Below are 19,488 nucleotides of genomic sequence, written 5' to 3'. Positions count from 1 at the left end.
GATTTTGTCTATATTCATTGTCTCACATATATTTCCTATGCATGGAACCGTTGTTTTTTTACAAAAAAAACACATGACACATGACGACACATAACACCACATGAAATGTGATTGCACATGACAACATATGACACAACACCACATAACACCACTTGACACATGACACCACATGTCACTACATGACAAATGACTGACACCAAATGATGACACATGACACCACATGACACCACATGACACCACATGACACCACATGACACATGACAACACATGACACCACATGAAACTACATGACACCACATGACACCACATGATACATGACGACACATGGCGACACATGGCGACACATGGTGACACATGGCGACACATGACAACACATTGCGACACATGACACATGTGAGAAGTTGGCCTGATAGGTAGTGTTTCCAATTCTGGAACCACTGGTTATCAGTCCAAACAAACCCCAAAGATGTCAGGTTGTAAGTCAACCTTGTAGACAAGCTATCCTAGTGGTAGCATGGACTAAGCAGCCTTAAAGGCTTAACTTAAGAGGTCGTGTTAAGCGAGCTTGTTTTACCACATACAATCCTGTAATCAAATGAAAGGACACCACACAAGTATATATTATAAAAATATATGTATTTATTACTAAATTACTCCCCAGTACTCTTTATGAGGAAAGGGGCACAAGCGTTAAATCAAAAGCACTGTTACACATAGAAAGTTGGCACAATTATGGCTGAGGGCGGGGGGCCACTCAGACCATATATCAAAAAAGTGGTATAAGTAACACTTTACGAACAATGGTTAGGCCTAGGGCCTAGAGATTCGCTGGGAGCAGTCAGGACAAGCAATGAAGAAGTCGGGAGTAGCCCACAGGAGACGGGTGCAGCACGGAAAGTGCGGCGCGCACCAATGCACTGTCAATGGTGCGTAAAAGTCAGTTAAAGTGAATAAAAAGATACTTCCGCTGAACCTAGGAACACAAAACTTTAGACACAGACCCTAGAGGTGTGTACCAGTGTAAAGACACCGGCGTTGCAAAGTTACCTCACCCACAGGCCGTGGGTGCACAGGGTCGAAGTGGCGTCGGGTTCTGTCACGCAGGTTCTGGGTGCTTGGAGCTGTTGCAGCTGCAGGCGCTGTGAAGCAGAAGTGTCCGGTGCGATCCAAGGGTGGATCGATGTAGAAAAGTACCTGAAAGCAGAGGGGACAGAGTCTGGGTCACTCAGCAGTGACCAGGGTGGAACCAGGACGGAACCAGGCAATGTCGGGCGCAATCAGGCGGTTGTCGATAGGCTTCTCTCCGCTGTCACGTGGGCTCTGGGGCATCTGCGACGTCCAGGAGCGGGTCACGATCTGTCCCACGTAGGCTCTCGCCGTCAGCACCGTCGGCTTGAAGATTGTAGCAAACAGCACTTGGCAAAAGCAATCCACGCGGAACCGGGAGATTGCTTATCACTCGAACCAGGAGGGTCAGAGTGGGTGCTCCTTTTCACAGGAGCTGGTGCAGATCTGGAGCAACCAGAAAAGCAAGTCGTATTTCGAAGTTCGTCGGCACAGGGGCCACAAGCCAGCTGGCAAGTGACCGGGCCAACGCGTCGAGCGCACACAAGCAGAAGGGCCCCACGCAGCACTCAGCGAGTGTGGAGGGGTGAGCTTTGGTGCAAGTGGAGCTCGGGGCTGGGGCTTCTCAAACCCCGGTGTACAGCTTCGAGGGTCACTCGTGGGCCGCACGGTCAGCGTCTCGTGGCCTTTTCAAGATGGCGTGCCCCACGCTTCCGGTCGCCTCCACGGGTCTCAGCTCTGCAGGGACTGTGGATCGGGCAGGTAGAAGGCAGGCAAGCTTGATCTCGTCGATCTCTGTCGCTCGAGTTCCGGCGGGAACTGCAACAAAGCAAGGGTCGAGGGCTGGATGGTGCCTGTTTGCACAGGGTGGTCACTCCTTGACCACAAGGGAGATTCTTCAGTCTTCTCACGTCGTGTAGAAAGTCGAAGGGTCCAGATTTCGTTTCTTATGTTTCTTCAGGATGATCTGAGGTTCGTTGGGACTGCTCCCCCTCTTATTCGAATCTCGGGGGTTGGACATCCTGCTAGGTCCCCTCCTATGGGTGGGACCCAGGAAGGGGGTGGTTACACCCCTCTCCTTTGATCCTGGCCGCGCTGGGACAGGGGCTGGGAGGCCCCAGAACCGGTTTGGCCGGATCCTGCAAGGGGCAGCCTTGTGCTCCCCAGGCAGTGTCTGGTTTCATTGAAACCTCCCTACTCCAATCCACTATCTCCTGTCTGGGGTGGTTTGACACCGCCCTGTGACAGGAAACTCTTTGTCCAGGCCTCCTCTGCCGGGTTTCGGTCAGCAGCAGGAGGTCAGACCCGTGTCTGTGGCAGGGGCATCCATTTTGTGGATCTGAGGCTCATTTTAAATCAACCGCGTTTCAGTAAAGTAACATGTCTTCTCCCTCTAGAAGGGTGGAATGCTATCCCCGTCGCCAGAACTGGCGAGGGGATAGTATTCCAATTCGTATGACACCTTACACGACATGTTTTGATAAAGCCAAACCAAAGTTGCTATATAACCGCGAGGATTATAATGCGCTTAAGAGTATATGGTATGGCATTATCCCGGATCAGCTTAGGGAGTTGTTCCCGACAGCTGCAGACAGGCTCAGCTCACGCCAGAGCACCATCTCACATAAAACCACGCACTCTGCCTCCAGGATTGATGAGGCCTTCCATAGGAGTGGCTTACAGGCTATATATGTGTCCAGATATAGGTTTAGATATAGGTATACTATATCTAAGCAAGGGGTGATTACACCCACTTGCCCCAGCTGAGTGATCAGCCAGTTGTGTCAATTTAAGAACCAGCCAGGGGTGGCAAAAGCTATGCTTCAGCCCCTGGTAGGCCTTGGTGGCACCTATGCCCTGGGCACCTATAGTGCATGGTACAGGGGCTGACAAGGAGTCCATTTCCAATTGTGGTATGTACCTATAGCACATGTATTACAAATTTAGAGAGAGAACAGCAGGCTGGGGGTCTGATTAGCAGGCCCACAGCCTCAGTAAGTCGAAAACCAGTGAAGCAAAAAGCAAAAATTGGGGTGACCATAGGATAGCAGACCCTACTCTCCTACATAACCCCCCCCCAAACGCAGGGACATTAAACTTAACCTTGACCAGATAAGTCTTCATGTTCTAAGTGGAAGTACCTGGAGAGACCATCTGCATTACCATGGTCAGTCCCTGGGCGGTGCTCCACTGTAAAGTCCATCCCCTGTAGGGAAATGGACCACCTGAGCAGTTTGGGATTTTCACCCTTCATCTGATTTAGCCACAAGAGGGGCTTATGGTCTGTCTGAATTAGGAAGTGAGTACCAAACAAGTATGGCCTCAACTTCTTCAGGGCCCAAACCACAGCAAAGGCCTCCCTCTCAATAGCTGACCAACGTTTCTCCCTGGGGGTCAGCCTTCTGCTAATAAAAGCAATGGGCTGGTCTTGACCATCTTGATTAAGTTGTGAAAGCACAGCTCCCACCCCCAACTCAGAAGCATCTGTCTGTACAATGAACTGTTTGGAGTAGTCAGGACTCTTCAGGATAGGTGCAGAGCACATGGCCTTCTTCAGGTCATCAAATGCCTTTTGACAGCTAACTGTCCACTGAACCTTTTTGGGCATCTTCTTGGATGTCAAGTCATTCAATGGTGTCACAATGGACCCATAGTTCTTTACAAATTTTCTGTAATACCCAGTCAGGCCCAAGAAGGCTCTGACTTGTGTCTGGGTAGTTGGAGGAGTCCAGTCCTGTATGGTCTGGATCTTGCTCTCCAGTGGTTGAACTTGACCCCCACCTACTAGGTGGCCCAAGTACACAACCTTGCTCTGCCCTATCTGGCACTTAGTAGCCTTGATAGTCAGGCCTGCCTTTTGCAGGGCCTCCAGAACCTTCTTCAGGTGGATCAGGTGATCCTCCCAGGTGGAGCTAAAGACAGCAATATCATCTAGATATGCTGCACAAAAGTCATCCAACCCAGCAAGGACTTGGTTCACCAACCTTTGGAAAGTGGCAGGTGCATTCTTCAAACCAAAGGGCATTACCACAAACTGATAATGCCCACTAGGGGTAGAGAATGCTGTTTTGGCTTTTGACTCCTCAGCTAGTCTGATTTGCCAGTAGCCAGCTGTCAAATCAAATGTGCTCAGAAACTTGGCAGAAGCCAATTTATCAATGAGCTCATCTGCTCTTGGAATGGGATGAGCATCTGTCCTAGTGACAGCATTGAGACCTCTGTAGTCCACACAAAACCTCATTTCTCTCTTCCCATCTTTGGTATGAGGTTTTGGCACAAGGACCACTGGGCTAGCCCATGGGCTCTCTGATGGCTCAATCACTCCAAGCTCCAACATCTTTTGCACCTCAGCCTTTATACAATCCCTGACATGGTCAGGTTGCCTGTAGATTTTATTCTTCACAGGCAGATTGTCACCAGTATCCACCTCATGGGTGCACCAGTTAGTCTGACTGGGTGTGAGTGAAAACAATTGTCTGTGGGCCTGCAACACCTGTTTGCAGTCCACCTGTTGCTGCTCAGTGAGGCTGCCTGCCAAGGCTACTCCATCAACTGAACCATCATCAGGGTTCTGGGAAAGCAGGTCTGGGAGAGGGTCACTCTCTTCCTCCTGTTCCCCATCTGTGGCCATGAGGAGACTCATGTCCTCCCTGTCAACAAATGCTTTCAAACGATTGACATGGAGCACCCTGTGGGGGCTCCTAGGGGTGCCAAAGTCAACCAGGTAGGTGACTTCTCCCTTCTTTTCAATGATAGGGTAGGGTCCAGTCCATTGGTCCTGGAGAGCTGCTGGCCCCACTGGGTCCAACACCCACACCTTCTGCCCTGGCTGGTACTCAACCAGAACAGCCTTTTGGTCATGCCAGGCTTTCTGTAATTCCTGACTGGCCTCCAGGTTTTTGGATGCTCTCTCCATGTATTCAGCCATCCTGGAGCGGAGACCAAGTACATAATCCACAATGTCTAGTTTAGGCTTTTTGAGAGGTAACTCCCATCCTTCCTTCACCAAACTCAATGGACCTCTTACAGGGTGGCCAAACAAAAGTTCAAAAGGGCTGTAGCCAACCCCCTTCTGTGGGACCTCTCTGTAAGCAAAGAGCAAGCAGGGTAAAAGGATGTCCCATTTCCGCCTAAGCTTCTCTGGTAACCCTTTTATCATTCCCTTTAGGGTCTTGTTGAACCTTTCCACAAGCCCATTGCACTGTGGATGGTAGGGTGTGGTAAACTTATAGTTTACTCCACACTCTTTCCACATTGCTTTTAAGTATCCAGACATGAAGTTGGTACCTCTGTCTGAAAGAACCTCCTTTGGAAAGCCCACTCTTGAGAAAACTGCAATGAGGGCTTTTGCCACCACAGGAGCTGTGGTGGTCCTCAGGGGAATTGCTTCTGGGTACCTGGTGGCATGATCCACTACCACCAGTATAAATCTGTGCCCAGATGCTGTTTGAGGATCCATGGGACCCACAATGTCTATTCCAACTCTTTCAAAGGGTACCCCCACCACAGGTAGTGGTATCAGGGGGGCCTTTGTTGTGCCACCTGACTTACCACTGGCTTGGCAAGTGACACAGGAGCGACAAAACTCCTTGACATTTTCTGACATGTGAGGCCAGTGAAAGTGTGGAACAAGCCTGTCCCAAGTCTTATTCTGGCCTAAGTGTCCTGCAAGGGGAATATCATGGGCCAAGGTAAGAAGGAAGCCCCTAAACTTCAAAGGTATAACCAACCTCCTGGTGGTGCCAGGCTTGGGGTCTCTAGCCTCTGAATAAAGGAGTCCTTCATCCCAATACACCTTATGGGTACCTTGAGCATTCCCTGCAGCCTCAGCAGCAGCTTGCTGTCTGAGGGGTTCAAGTGAAGGGCAATCTAATTGGGCCTGCCCCAGGTCTGCCCTTGAGGGTCCCCCTGTCCCCAGAAACTCAACCTGATCAGGTTCAAGCTCCTCAGAGACAGTCTCCTCTTGGACTGCAGAATCAGTTTCCTGTGAAACCTGATCCTCAACCTGGGGCAAGTGGGAAGGCACAGCCTTAACCCTATTGCTCCTTCTCTTGGGTTGTGGTTGGTCTATTGTTTCAAGATCCACCACTGGTTCAGGAAGGCACTTCTTAGCCTGAGACCTTGTTACTGCAAGGACATGAGCTGAAATCCCTAGCATTTCTGCATGAGTCCTGTACTCCACTTCTGACCAAACTGAGCTTTCAAGATCATTGCCTAACAGACAGTCTACTGGGAGGTCTGCACTCACAACAACTTTCTTTAGGCCATCTACCCCTCCCCAGGAGAAGTTCACAACAGCCACACTATGGGAAGTAGTGGAGTTGCTTGCATTGGTCACTAGGTAACTTTCACCTAGTACAATTTGTCCAGGGTCCACAAAGCCAGGTGCCACCATTGTGACACTGGCACAAGTGTCCCTGTAGGCCTGAGCCAGTTTCTCATTAATTAAGGGAGTCTGCCTATATTTGCCCAGGTTACTGGGGCTTACTGCAGTGGGCAAAGATATGTCCACATCATATAGGAGAACTGCCTGTGTGGGGATTCTGACTAGGCCAGATTCCACCTCAGTACCCAGGGTCAACCCTACTAAACCCTTTGGCTGTGTACCACCACTGCTGACTGTACTAGGGGGTGCAGTTGCTTTAGGAGCTGCAGTGGTGGGGACTGGATTTTTCTTAGTGCATTCACTGCCCCAGTGTGAAACTGATTTGCAGGTATTACACCAAGGTTTCTTTGGGCCATCGTTCTTCTTTTTCTTGTTTCCATTTTGGGAACCCCCCTCCTTATTGCTAGTTTGGGGGCCTGAAGACTTCTGGTCCTTTTCTTTATCTTTCTGATTCCCACCCTTCTGGTCTGTTTTCTTCTGGTCACCTTGGTTCTGGTTTTTCTGCTTAATCCTTGTTCTGACCCATTTGTCTGCCTTCTTTCCCAATTCTTGGGGAGAGGTCAAATCAGAGTCAACAAGGTATTGATGCAACAGCTGGTTCTGACAGTTATTAAGGATCTGTTCTCTCATCATAAGATTGTACAATCCTGTATAGTCTGAAACTTTACTTCCCTGCAGCCAACCCTCCAGAGCCTTAGTGGCACAATCTACAAAATCAGTCCAGTCCTGAGTCTGTGCTTTTTGGGTGTCTCTGAACAACAACCTGTATTGCTCAGTGGTTAGGCCAAACCCTTCAATAAGAGCACTCTTCAGAACAGAGTAGTTTTTGGCATCCTCAGGTCTAACAGTGAGGAGCCTGTCCCTCCCTTTCTCAGAAAAGGAGTACCATAAAATTGCTGCCCACTGATCCTCAGGGACCTGCTGTACCATGCAGGCCCTCTCAAGAGCAGTCATCCATTTGTGGATATCATCCCCTTCCTTGTAGGGGGGCACACTTTTTGTCAGGTTTCTATTGTCATAGGCCCTGTCTTTTTCTTTAGGAACTTTGCTGCCACCAGTGGCATCTAAGCCACACAATTTTTTCTCTCTTGCTAAAGCAAGTTTAGCTTGAGCCAAGGCTACCTCTTCCCTTTCTATTTGGAGTTGGACAGCCCTCATCCTGGCCCTATGCTCTTTTCTCTGGGAGGGAGTCATCCCTCTTTGAGATTCTCTTGAGGCACTAGAAAGGTGAGAGTCCCTTGACAGAGATCTCTCCCTTCTATTACCTGGGAGAATTTGGTTATGAGATCTGGAGTGGTGCTGGCCCCCTCCATTCCCATGTAGGTCCAAGTTGGCCTGGTTAAGCCTGGCAACCTGTACCTGGTTTCCCACCTGATCCTGATCTTCAGGCTCATCTACATCAGAGCCTTCCTCTTCTTCTTCCTCCTCCACTACATCATTGTAGGAAGGTGGCTACCTGACTATGGTTACCCCAGATTTTTTGCCCTGTGTTTAGCTGGTTTTCGACTTAGTTGGCCTGGTTCCCTGCTAATCAGGGCCCCAGGCTATCTGCTCTCTCTGTAAAATGGATTCCATGTACCCTAGGTGCATAACTAGATTGGCTTGGGTCACCTTATCAGCCCCTGTACAGAGCACTATAGGTGCCCAGGGCATAGGTGCATCCAAGGCCTACCAGGGGCTGCAGCATATCTTTTGCCACCCCTGGCTGGCTATCTAAATTGACACAACTGGCTGATCACTCAGCTGGGGCAAGTGGGTGTAATCACCCCTTGCTTAGATATAGTATACCTATATCTAAACCTATATCTGGACACATATATAGCCTGTAAGCCACTCCTATGGAAGGCCTCATCAATCCTGGAGGCAGAGTGCGTGGTTTTATGTGAGATGGTGCTCTGGCATGAGCTGAGCCTGTCTGCAGCTGTCGGGAACAACTCCCTAAGCTGATCCGGGATAATGCCAAACCATATACTATTAAGTGCATTATAATCCTCGCGGTTATATGTTAACTTTGGTTTGGCTTTATCAAAACATGTCGTGTAAGGTGTCATACGAATTGGAATACTACCCCCTCGCCAGTCCTGGCGACGGGGGTAGCATTCCACCCCTCTAGAGGGGACGACATGTTACTTTTGCTAAAATGCGGTTGATTTTTAAAAGAGCCTCAGATCCACAAAATGGATGCTTCTGCCACAGACACATGTCTGACCTCCTGCTGCTGACCGAAACTCAGCAGAGGAGGCCTGGACAAAGGATTTCCTGTCACAGGGAGGTGTGACACCACCCCAGACAGGAGATAGTGGATTGTAGCAGGGAGGTTTGAATGAAACCAGACAGTGCCTGGGGAGCACAAGGCTTCCCCTTGCATAATCCTGTCAAACCGGTTCTGGGGCAGCCCAGCCCCAGCTCCAGTGAGACCTGGACAAAGGAAAGGGGGTGTAACCACCCCCCTTCCTGGTCCCACCCATAGGGGAGGGACCTAGCAGGAGATCCACCCCTCAGATTGGAATAAGAGGGGGAGCAGTGCCAATGCAACTCAGATCATCCTGAAGAAACATAAGAAACGAAATCTGGACCCTTCGACTTTCTACACGACGTGAGAAGACTGAAGAATCTCCCTTGTGGTCAAGGAGTGACCACCCTGTGCAAACAGGCACCATCCAGCCCTCGACCCTTGCTTTGTTGCAGTTCCCGCCGGAACTCGAGCGACAGAGATCGACGAGATCAAGCTTGCCTGCCTTCTACCTGCCCGATCCACAGTCCCTGCAGAGCTGAGACCCGTGGAGGCGACCGGAAGCGTGGGGCACGCCATCTTGAAAAGGCCACGAGACGCTGACCGTGCAGCCCCCGAGTGACCCTCGAAGCTGTACACCGGGGTTTGAGAAGCCCCAGCCCCGAGCTCCACTTGCACCAAAGCTCACCCCTCCACACTCGACGAGTGCTGCGTGGGGCCCTTCTGCCTGTGTGTGCTCGACGCGTTGGCCCGGTCACTTGCCAGCTGGCTTGTGGCCCCTGTGCCGACGAACTTCGAAATACGACTTGCTTTTCTGGTTGCTCCAGATCTGCACCAGCTCCTGTAAAAAGGAGCACCCACTCTGACCCTCCTGGTTCGAGTGATAAGCAATCTCCCGGTTCTGCGTGGATTGCTTTTGCCAAGTGCTGTTTGCTACAATCTTCAAGCCGACGGTGCTGACGGCGAGAGCCTACGTGGGACAGATCGTGACCTGCTCCTGGACGTCGCAGATGCCCCAGAGCCCACGTGACAGCGGAGAGAAGCCTATCGACAACCGCCTGATTGCGCCCGACATTGCCTGGTTCCGTCCTGGTTCCACCCTGGTCACTGCTGAGTGACCCAGACTCTGTCCCCTCTGCTTTCAGGTACTTTTCTACTTCGATCCACCCTTGGATCGCACCGGACACTTCTGCTTCACAGCGCCTGCAGCTGCAACAGCTCCAAGCACCAAGAACCTGCGTGACAGAACCCGACGCCACTTCGACCCTCTGCATCCACGGCCTGTGGGTGAGGTAACTTTGCAACGCCGGTGTCCTTACACTGGCACACACCTCTAGGGTCTGTGTCTGAAGTTTTGTGTTCCTAGGTTCAGCGGAAGTATCATTTAATTCACTTTAACTAACTTTTACGCACCATTGACTTTACATTGGTGCGCGCCGCACTTTCCGTGCTGCACCCGTATCCTGTGGGCTACTCCCGACTTCTTCATTGCTTGTCCTGACTGCTCCCAGCGAATCTCTAGGCCCTAGGCCTAACCAATATTCGATAAGTGTTACTTATACCATTTTTTTAGTATATGGTCTGAGTGGCCCCCCGCCCTCAGCCATAATTGTGCCAACTTTATATGTTTAGCAGTGCTTTTGATTTAACGCTTGTGCCCCTTTCCTCATAAAGAGTACTGGGGAGTAATTTAGAAATAAATACATATATTTTTACAATATATACTTGTGTGGTGTCCTTTCATTTGATTACAGGATTGTATGTGGTAAAACAGCTCGCTTAACACGACCTCTTAAGTTTAGCCTTTAGGCTGCTTAGTCCATGCTACCACTAGGATAGCTTGTCTAACAAGGTTGACTTACAACCAGACATCTTTGGGGTTTGTTTGGACTGATACCCAGTGGTTCCAGAATTGGAAACACTACATATCAGGCCAACTTCTCACATTGGTGTGCAGCGGTGCGGATTTGAGCTTGCTGTTTGTTTTACCATTGCAATCTTTATCAAATTGAAAGATCACATCAAGTACCTCTAGGTACATATAAATCAAAAGCTTAGCATATTAAGTTCTACTGAACTTAGTAGTTGTAGATAAAAGGGAGTAGCACACCCTGACTACAACTCACTAGCAAGGTACAGTAGGAAACCACTTAGTGTAGGTAAGTGCACCACTTACACCTCACTAGCAGTCATGTCTGATACAGGTAGACCCTCAGGTTCTGCTCCTGTAGAAGTTGATCCTATAGGGACAACATCCAGATATGACAACCTTAGCCACAAAGACCTGAGTGCCTTGTGCACAGCCAGGGGGCTAAAAAAGGGCAGAGGCCCTACCATTCCTTCCCTAATAGCTCTCCTAGAAAAGGATGACCTAGATAAGGTGAGTCAGGCTCCCTTAGAATCAGGTGAAGGGAACAACTCCCCTGAGAATGAGAATCTTCCAGATGATGATGTAGTGGAGGAGGAAGAGGAAGAGGAAGGCTCAGACTTAGATGAGCCTGAAGATCAGGATCAGAGGGGAAACCAGGTACAGGTTGCCAGGCTTAACCAGGCCAACTTGGACCTACATGAGAATGGAGAGGGCCAGCACCACTCCAGATCTCATAACCAAATTCTCCCAGGCAACAGGAGGGTGAGATCTCTGTCAGGGGACTCTCATCTTTCTAGTGCCTCAAGAGAATCTCAAAGAGGGATGACTTCCTCCCAGAGAAAAGAGCATAGGGCCAGAATGAGGGCTGTCCAACTCCAGATAGAGAGGGAGGAGGTAGCTCTGGCTCAAGCTAAACTTACCTTGGCTCAAGCTAAACTTACCTTGGCTAGGGAACAGAAATTAAGTGGCTTAGATGCCACTGGTGGCAGCAAAGTTCCTAAAGAGAAACCCAGGTCCTATGATAGTAGAAACCTGACAAAGATTGTGCCCCCCTACAAGGAAGGGGATGACATCCACAAATGGATGACTGCTCTGGAGAGAGCCTGCATGGTACAGCAGGTTCCTGAGGAACAGTGGGCAGCAATCTTATGGTACTCCTTTTCAGAGAAAGGGAGGGATAGGCTCCTCACTGTCAGACATGAGGATGCCAGCAATTACAAAGTCCTGAAGAGTGTTCTGATAGATGGGTTTGGCTTAACCACTGAACAGTACAGGTTAAAGTTCAGAGATACCCAGAAGACACAGACTCAGGACTGGACTGATTTTGTTGATTGTGCAACTAAGGCTCTGGAGGGTTGGCTAAATGGCAGCAAAGTACATGACTTCACAGGATTGTATAATTTGATTATGAGGGAGCAGATCCTTAGTAATTGTCAGAACCAGCTCTTACACCAGCACCTGGTGGACTCAGATTTGACCTCTCCCCAAGAATTGGGAAAGAGGGCAGATAAGTGGGTCAGAACCAGGATTAGGCCTAAGAATCAGGACAGTAACCAGAAGAAGGAGTCTACCAAGCCTCAAGATAAGGGTGGGGATAAAAGTAAAGAAAAGACTTCCCCAGGGCCCCAAAACTCCAAGAATGGGGGTGGGTCCCAAGACACTTCATCAACTGAGAAAAAGCCTTATTGTCATGCCTGTAAACAGGTTGGGCATTACAAAACAGACAGCTGTTGTCCCAAGAATGGCAATAAAGAAAACATACCTCCAAAGCCAGCTCCAACACCTCCTGTTACTGTCAGCAGTAACCCCCCAGGAAGTGGGAGCACACCCAGGAATCTGGGTGGGTTTACTTTTGGAGCCCAAGGGGACCCTGGCCTATCCAGGTCCCCATCCCCAAATGATCTTGTTTATGAGACTGGCATGGGGTTTGCCAACTTCTCTGTTTGCCCAAATACCTTGAGCAAATATAGACAAGAACCCATCATCAATGGTTTGAAAGTTGAGGCTTTTAGAGACACAGGGGCTAGCATCACCATGGTGGCTGACTGTATAGTCCCCTCTAAGCAACTTTTACCAGGTGCCACATACCAGGTAACAAACATTGATGGTATCCAAACAAATCATCCCATGGCAGTAGTAAGTCTCAGCTGGGGAGGTGTCATTGGCCCAAAGAGAGTGGCAGTGTCACCAAACTTGCCTGTAGACTGTCTACTGGGTAATGATTTGGAAATCTCAGCCTGGGCTGAGGTTGAACAGAAAATCCATTCTAGAATGGTAAATTCCAATGGAAAGGTTAGTGGGGCTGTACTGGCTATAGCCCCAATTCAAGATGTCCTTCCTGAAAAGGTTGGTAGGGCTGAGCAACTCTCTGCCCCATCTTTACCAGAAGCTCTTCCAAACCAGAATAGCAAAGCTGTTATGATAACAGCAGAAACCCAAACTGAGTCTCCTCCTGAAAAGGTTGGTGGGGCTGTGATGGCCACAGCCCAAACTCAAACAGATACGGTTGTTGTGAAGCCTGAAATGATGGATCACTCCACCCAAACTGAGAGCATGGAGGAGGAAGATAAATCTTCCCCTCACCAGACATTAGGACAGGATCAGCCTCCTCAGGGAACTGATCTTACCCCTGATGAAGGAACTGCCCCAGAGGTTGTTAGGCCTGGCCTGACAGAGCCTCTGATGGCAGTGGACCCTTCTCAGGTGGGATCCAGTCTGGAGCAGGTAACCTGCCCCTCTCTACCTTGCCTTAGTCAGCCCAGGGCTGCAGAGGACAAGAAGGACAGTGAGACCCAGAGGGCCCCCTGTCAAATAAAGCACCCCCATCAACAGATTAGGGGCACCAAAACTAGTAGCCCTAGTAAGGTGAAAACTTTAAAAACTCCTGAGGGAGCCCCCTTAAAAGTAGTTAGGGACCTCCCACAGATGGATTCTGTTGGGCACAGCCAAACCTGGGACCCAAAGGGCCCAAACCTGAACTGTCCCTCCAGCAAGCCAAACAGAGGGACCCAGCCTCCAGCTTTAGGTAGCCAGAGGTTGACCCTGAGAGCTCAGTACAACTCAGTTGAAGAAAGAAAGGCACACATGGTGGAAGATAATTGGAGGAAGTTGAGCCCAAAAATAGTGGAGCCTCACTTCAATACTCCATATCCAAACCAGCCTTTAACTTTGCATAAACACACCCAAGGTAGTGATTCCCTATGGTGGAGACCCTCTAATACCCCTAGGGTGAGGGACTGCTTAGTGGACCATGAGACAGGGGGTACCCATGCTAGTGCAGGTACTTCCTTATATGGCCACTCAGGCAATATAGGCTTACCTGGCCAAGGATAGCCTTATCTCCTTTCGTTTGGGGGGGGGTTATGTAGGAAGGTGGCTACCTGACTATGGTTACCCCAGATTTTTTGCCCTGTGTTTAGCTGGTTTTCGACTTAGTTGGCCTGGTTCCCTGCTAATCAGGGCCCCAGGCTATCTGCTCTCTCTGTAAAATGGATTCCATGTACCCTAGGTGCATAACTAGATTGGCTTGGGTCACCTTATCAGCCCCTGTACAGAGCACTATAGGTGCCCAGGGCATAGGTGCATCCAAGGCCTACCAGGGGCTGCAGCATATCTTTTGCCACCCCTGGCTGGCTATCTAAATTGACACAACTGGCTGATCACTCAGCTGGGGCAAGTGGGTGTAATCACCCCTTGCTTAGATATAGTATACCTATATCTAAACCTATATCTGGACACATATATAGCCTGTAAGCCACTCCTATGGAAGGCCTCATCAATCCTGGAGGCAGAGTGCGTGGTTTTATGTGAGATGGTGCTCTGGCATGAGCTGAGCCTGTCTGCAGCTGTCGGGAACAACTCCCTAAGCTGATCCGGGATAATGCCAAACCATATACTATTAAGTGCATTATAATCCTCGCGGTTATATGTTAACTTTGGTTTGGCTTTATCAAAACATGTCGTGTAAGGTGTCATACGAATTGGAATACTACCCCCTCGCCAGTCCTGGCGACGGGGGTAGCATTCCACCCCTCTAGAGGGGACGACATGTTACTTTTGCTAAAATGCGGTTGATTTTTAAAAGAGCCTCAGATCCACAAAATGGATGCTTCTGCCACAGACACATGTCTGACCTCCTGCTGCTGACCGAAACTCAGCAGAGGAGGCCTGGACAAAGGATTTCCTGTCACAGGGAGGTGTGACACCACCCCAGACAGGAGATAGTGGATTGTAGCAGGGAGGTTTGAATGAAACCAGACAGTGCCTGGGGAGCACAAGGCTTCCCCTTGCATAATCCTGTCAAACCGGTTCTGGGGCAGCCCAGCCCCAGCTCCAGTGAGACCTGGACAAAGGAAAGGGGGTGTAACCACCCCCCTTCCTGGTCCCACCCATAGGGGAGGGACCTAGCAGGAGATCCACCCCTCAGATTGGAATAAGAGGGGGAGCAGTGCCAATGCAACTCAGATCATCCTGAAGAAACATAAGAAACGAAATCTGGACCCTTCGACTTTCTACACGACGTGAGAAGACTGAAGAATCTCCCTTGTGGTCAAGGAGTGACCACCCTGTGCAAACAGGCACCATCCAGCCCTCGACCCTTGCTTTGTTGCAGTTCCCGCCGGAACTCGAGCGACAGAGATCGACGAGATCAAGCTTGCCTGCCTTCTACCTGCCCGATCCACAGTCCCTGCAGAGCTGAGACCCGTGGAGGCGACCGGAAGCGTGGGGCACGCCATCTTGAAAAGGCCACGAGACGCTGACCGTGCAGCCCCCGAGTGACCCTCGAAGCTGTACACCGGGGTTTGAGAAGCCCCAGCCCCGAGCTCCACTTGCACCAAAGCTCACCCCTCCACACTCGACGAGTGCTGCGTGGGGCCCTTCTGCCTGTGTGTGCTCGACGCGTTGGCCCGGTCACTTGCCAGCTGGCTTGTGGCCCCTGTGCCGACGAACTTCGAAATACGACTTGCTTTTCTGGTTGCTCCAGATCTGCACCAGCTCCTGTAAAAAGGAGCACCCACTCTGACCCTCCTGGTTCGAGTGATAAGCAATCTCCCGGTTCTGCGTGGATTGCTTTTGCCAAGTGCTGTTTGCTACAATCTTCAAGCCGACGGTGCTGACGGCGAGAGCCTACGTGGGACAGATCGTGACCTGCTCCTGGACGTCGCAGATGCCCCAGAGCCCACGTGACAGCGGAGAGAAGCCTATCGACAACCGCCTGATTGCGCCCGACATTGCCTGGTTCCGTCCTGGTTCCACCCTGGTCACTGCTGAGTGACCCAGACTCTGTCCCCTCTGCTTTCAGGTACTTTTCTACTTCGATCCACCCTTGGATCGCACCGGACACTTCTGCTTCACAGCGCCTGCAGCTGCAACAGCTCCAAGCACCAAGAACCTGCGTGACAGAACCCGACGCCACTTCGACCCTCTGCATCCACGGCCTGTGGGTGAGGTAACTTTGCAACGCCGGTGTCCTTACACTGGCACACACCTCTAGGGTCTGTGTCTGAAGTTTTGTGTTCCTAGGTTCAGCGGAAGTATCATTTAATTCACTTTAACTAACTTTTACGCACCATTGACTTTACATTGGTGCGCGCCGCACTTTCCGTGCTGCACCCGTATCCTGTGGGCTACTCCCGACTTCTTCATTGCTTGTCCTGACTGCTCCCAGCGAATCTCTAGGCCCTAGGCCTAACCAATATTCGATAAGTGTTACTTATACCATTTTTTTAGTATATGGTCTGAGTGGCCCCCCGCCCTCAGCCATAATTGTGCCAACTTTATATGTTTAGCAGTGCTTTTGATTTAACGCTTGTGCCCCTTTCCTCATAAAGAGTACTGGGGAGTAATTTAGAAATAAATACATATATTTTTACAATATATACTTGTGTGGTGTCCTTTCATTTGATTACAGGATTGTATGTGGTAAAACAGCTCGCTTAACACGACCTCTTAAGTTTAGCCTTTAGGCTGCTTAGTCCATGCTACCACTAGGATAGCTTGTCTAACAAGGTTGACTTACAACCAGACATCTTTGGGGTTTGTTTGGACTGATACCCAGTGGTTCCAGAATTGGAAACACTACATATCAGGCCAACTTCTCACAATCATCTTGAAGATCCTCATTCTCAGGGGAGTTTATCCCTTCCTCTGTTTCTAAGGGAGTCTGACTCACCTTGTCTAGGTCATCCTTTTCTAGGAGAGCTATTAGGGAAGGAATGGTAGGGCCTCTGCCCTTTTTTAGCCCCCTGGCTGTGCACAAGGCACTCAGGTCTTTGTGGCTAAGGTTGTCATATCTGGATGTTGTCCCTATAGGATCAACTTCTACAGGAGCAGAGCCTGAGGCTCTACCTGTATCAGACATGACTGCTAGTGAGGTGTAAGTGGTGCACTTACCTACACTAAGTGGTTTCCTACTGTACCTTGCTAGTGAGTTGTAGTCAGGGTGTGCTAATCCCTTTAATCTACAACTACTAAGTTCAGTAGAACTTAATATGCTAAGCTTTTGATTTATATGTACCTAGAGGTACTTGATGTGATCTTTCAATTTGATAAAGATTGCAATGGTAAAACAAACAGCAAGCTCAAATCCCACCGCTGCCACCAATGTGAGAAGTTGGCCTGATAGGTAGTGTTTCCAATTCTGGAACCACTGGTTATCAGTCCAAACAAACCCCAAAGATGTCAGGTTGTAAGTCAACCTTGTAGACAAGCTATCCTAGTGGTAGCATGGACTAAGCAGCCTTAAAGGCTTAACTTAAGAGGTCGTGTTAAGCGAGCTTGTTTTACCACATACAATCCTGTAATCAAATGAAAGGACACCACACAAGTATATATTATAAAAATATATGTATTTATTACTAAATTACTCCCCAGTACTCTTTATGAGGAAAGGGGCACAAGCGTTAAATCAAAAGCACTGTTACACATAGAAAGTTGGCACAATTATGGCTGAGGGCGGGGGGCCACTCAGACCATATATCAAAAAAGTGGTATAAGTAACACTTTACGAACAATGGTTAGGCCTAGGGCCTAGAGATTCGCTGGGAGCAGTCAGGACAAGCAATGAAGAAGTCGGGAGTAGCCCACAGGAGACGGGTGCAGCACGGAAAGTGCGGCGCGCACCAATGCACTGTCAATGGTGCGTAAAAGTCAGTTAAAGTGAATAAAAAGATACTTCCGCTGAACCTAGGAACACAAAACTTTAGACACAGACCCTAGAGGTGTGTACCAGTGTAAAGACACCGGCGTTGCAAAGTTACCTCACCCACAGGCCGTGGGTGCACAGGGTCGAAGTGGCGTCGGGTTCTGTCACGCAGGTTCTGGGTGCTTGGAGCTGTTGCAGCTGCAGGCGCTGTGAAGCAGAAGTGTCCGGTGCGATCCAAGGGTGGATCGATGTAGAAAAGTACCTGAAAGCAGAGGGGACAGAGTCTGGGTCACTCAGCAGTGACCAGGGTGGAACCAGGACGGAACCAGGCAATGTCGGGCGCAATCAGGCGGTTGTCGATAGGCTTCTCTCCGCTGTCACGTGGGCTCTGGGGCATCTGCGACGTCCAGGAGCGGGTCACGATCTGTCCCACGTAGGCTCTCGCCGTCAGCACCGTCGGCTTGAAGATTGTAGCAAACAGCACTTGGCAAAAGCAATCCACGCGGAACCGGGAGATTGCTTATCACTCGAACCAGGAGGGTCAGAGTGGGTGCTCCTTTTCACAGGAGCTGGTGCAGATCTGGAGCAACCAGAAAAGCAAGTCGTATTTCGAAGTTCGTCGGCACAGGGGCCACAAGCCAGCTGGCAAGTGACCGGGCCAACGCGTCGAGCGCACACAAGCAGAAGGGCCCCACGCAGCACTCAGCGAGTGTGGAGGGGTGAGCTTTGGTGCAAGTGGAGCTCGGGGCTGGGGCTTCTCAAACCCCGGTGTACAGCTTCGAGGGTCACTCGTGGGCCGCACGGTCAGCGTCTCGTGGCCTTTTCAAGATGGCGTGCCCCACGCTTCCGGTCGCCTCCACGGGTCTCAGCTCTGCAGGGACTGTGGATCGGGCAGGTAGAAGGCAGGCAAGCTTGATCTCGTCGATCTCTGTCGCTCGAGTTCCGGCGGGAACTGCAACAAAGCAAGGGTCGAGGGCTGGATGGTGCCTGTTTGCACAGGGTGGTCACTCCTTGACCACAAGGGAGATTCTTCAGTCTTCTCACGTCGTGTAGAAAGTCGAAGGGTCCAGATTTCGTTTCTTATGTTTCTTCAGGATGATCTGAGGTCCGTTGGGACTGCTCCCCCTCTTATTCGAATCTCGGGGGTTGGACATCCTGCTAGGTCCCCTCCTATGGGTGGGACCCAGGAAGGGGGTGGTTACACCCCTCTCCTTTGATCCTGGCCGCGCTGGGACAGGGGCTGGGAGGCCCCAGAACCGGTTTGGCCGGATCCTGCAAGGGGCAGCCTTGTGCTCCCCAGGCAGTGTCTGGTTTCATTGAAACCTCCCTACTCCAATCCACTATCTCCTGTCTGGGGTGGTTTGACACCGCCCTGTGACAGGAAACTCTTTGTCCAGGCCTCCTCTGCCGGGTTTCGGTCAGCAGCAGGAGGTCAGACCCGTGTCTGTGGCAGGGGCATCCATTTTGTGGATCTGAGGCTCATTTTAAATCAACCGCGTTTCAGTAAAGTAACATGTCTTCTCCCTCTAGAAGGGTGGAATGCTATCCCCGTCGCCAGAACTGGCGAGGGGATAGTATTCCAATTCGTATGACACCTTACACGACATGTTTTGATAAAGCCAAACCAAAGTTGCTATATAACCGCGAGGATTATAATGCGCTTAAGAGTATATGGTATGGCATTATCCCGGATCAGCTTAGGGAGTTGTTCCCGACAGCTGCAGACAGGCTCAGCTCACGCCAGAGCACCATCTCACATAAAACCACGCACTCTGCCTCCAGGATTGATG

This window comes from Lissotriton vulgaris, chromosome 2_2 (assembly GCF_964263255.1).
Source record: "Lissotriton vulgaris chromosome 2_2, aLisVul1.2, whole genome shotgun sequence".
Classification (NCBI taxonomy): domain Eukaryota; kingdom Metazoa; phylum Chordata; class Amphibia; order Caudata; family Salamandridae; genus Lissotriton; species Lissotriton vulgaris.
The sequence above is the reverse complement of the archived record's forward strand: the minus strand, read 5'-3'. Positions refer to the sequence as shown.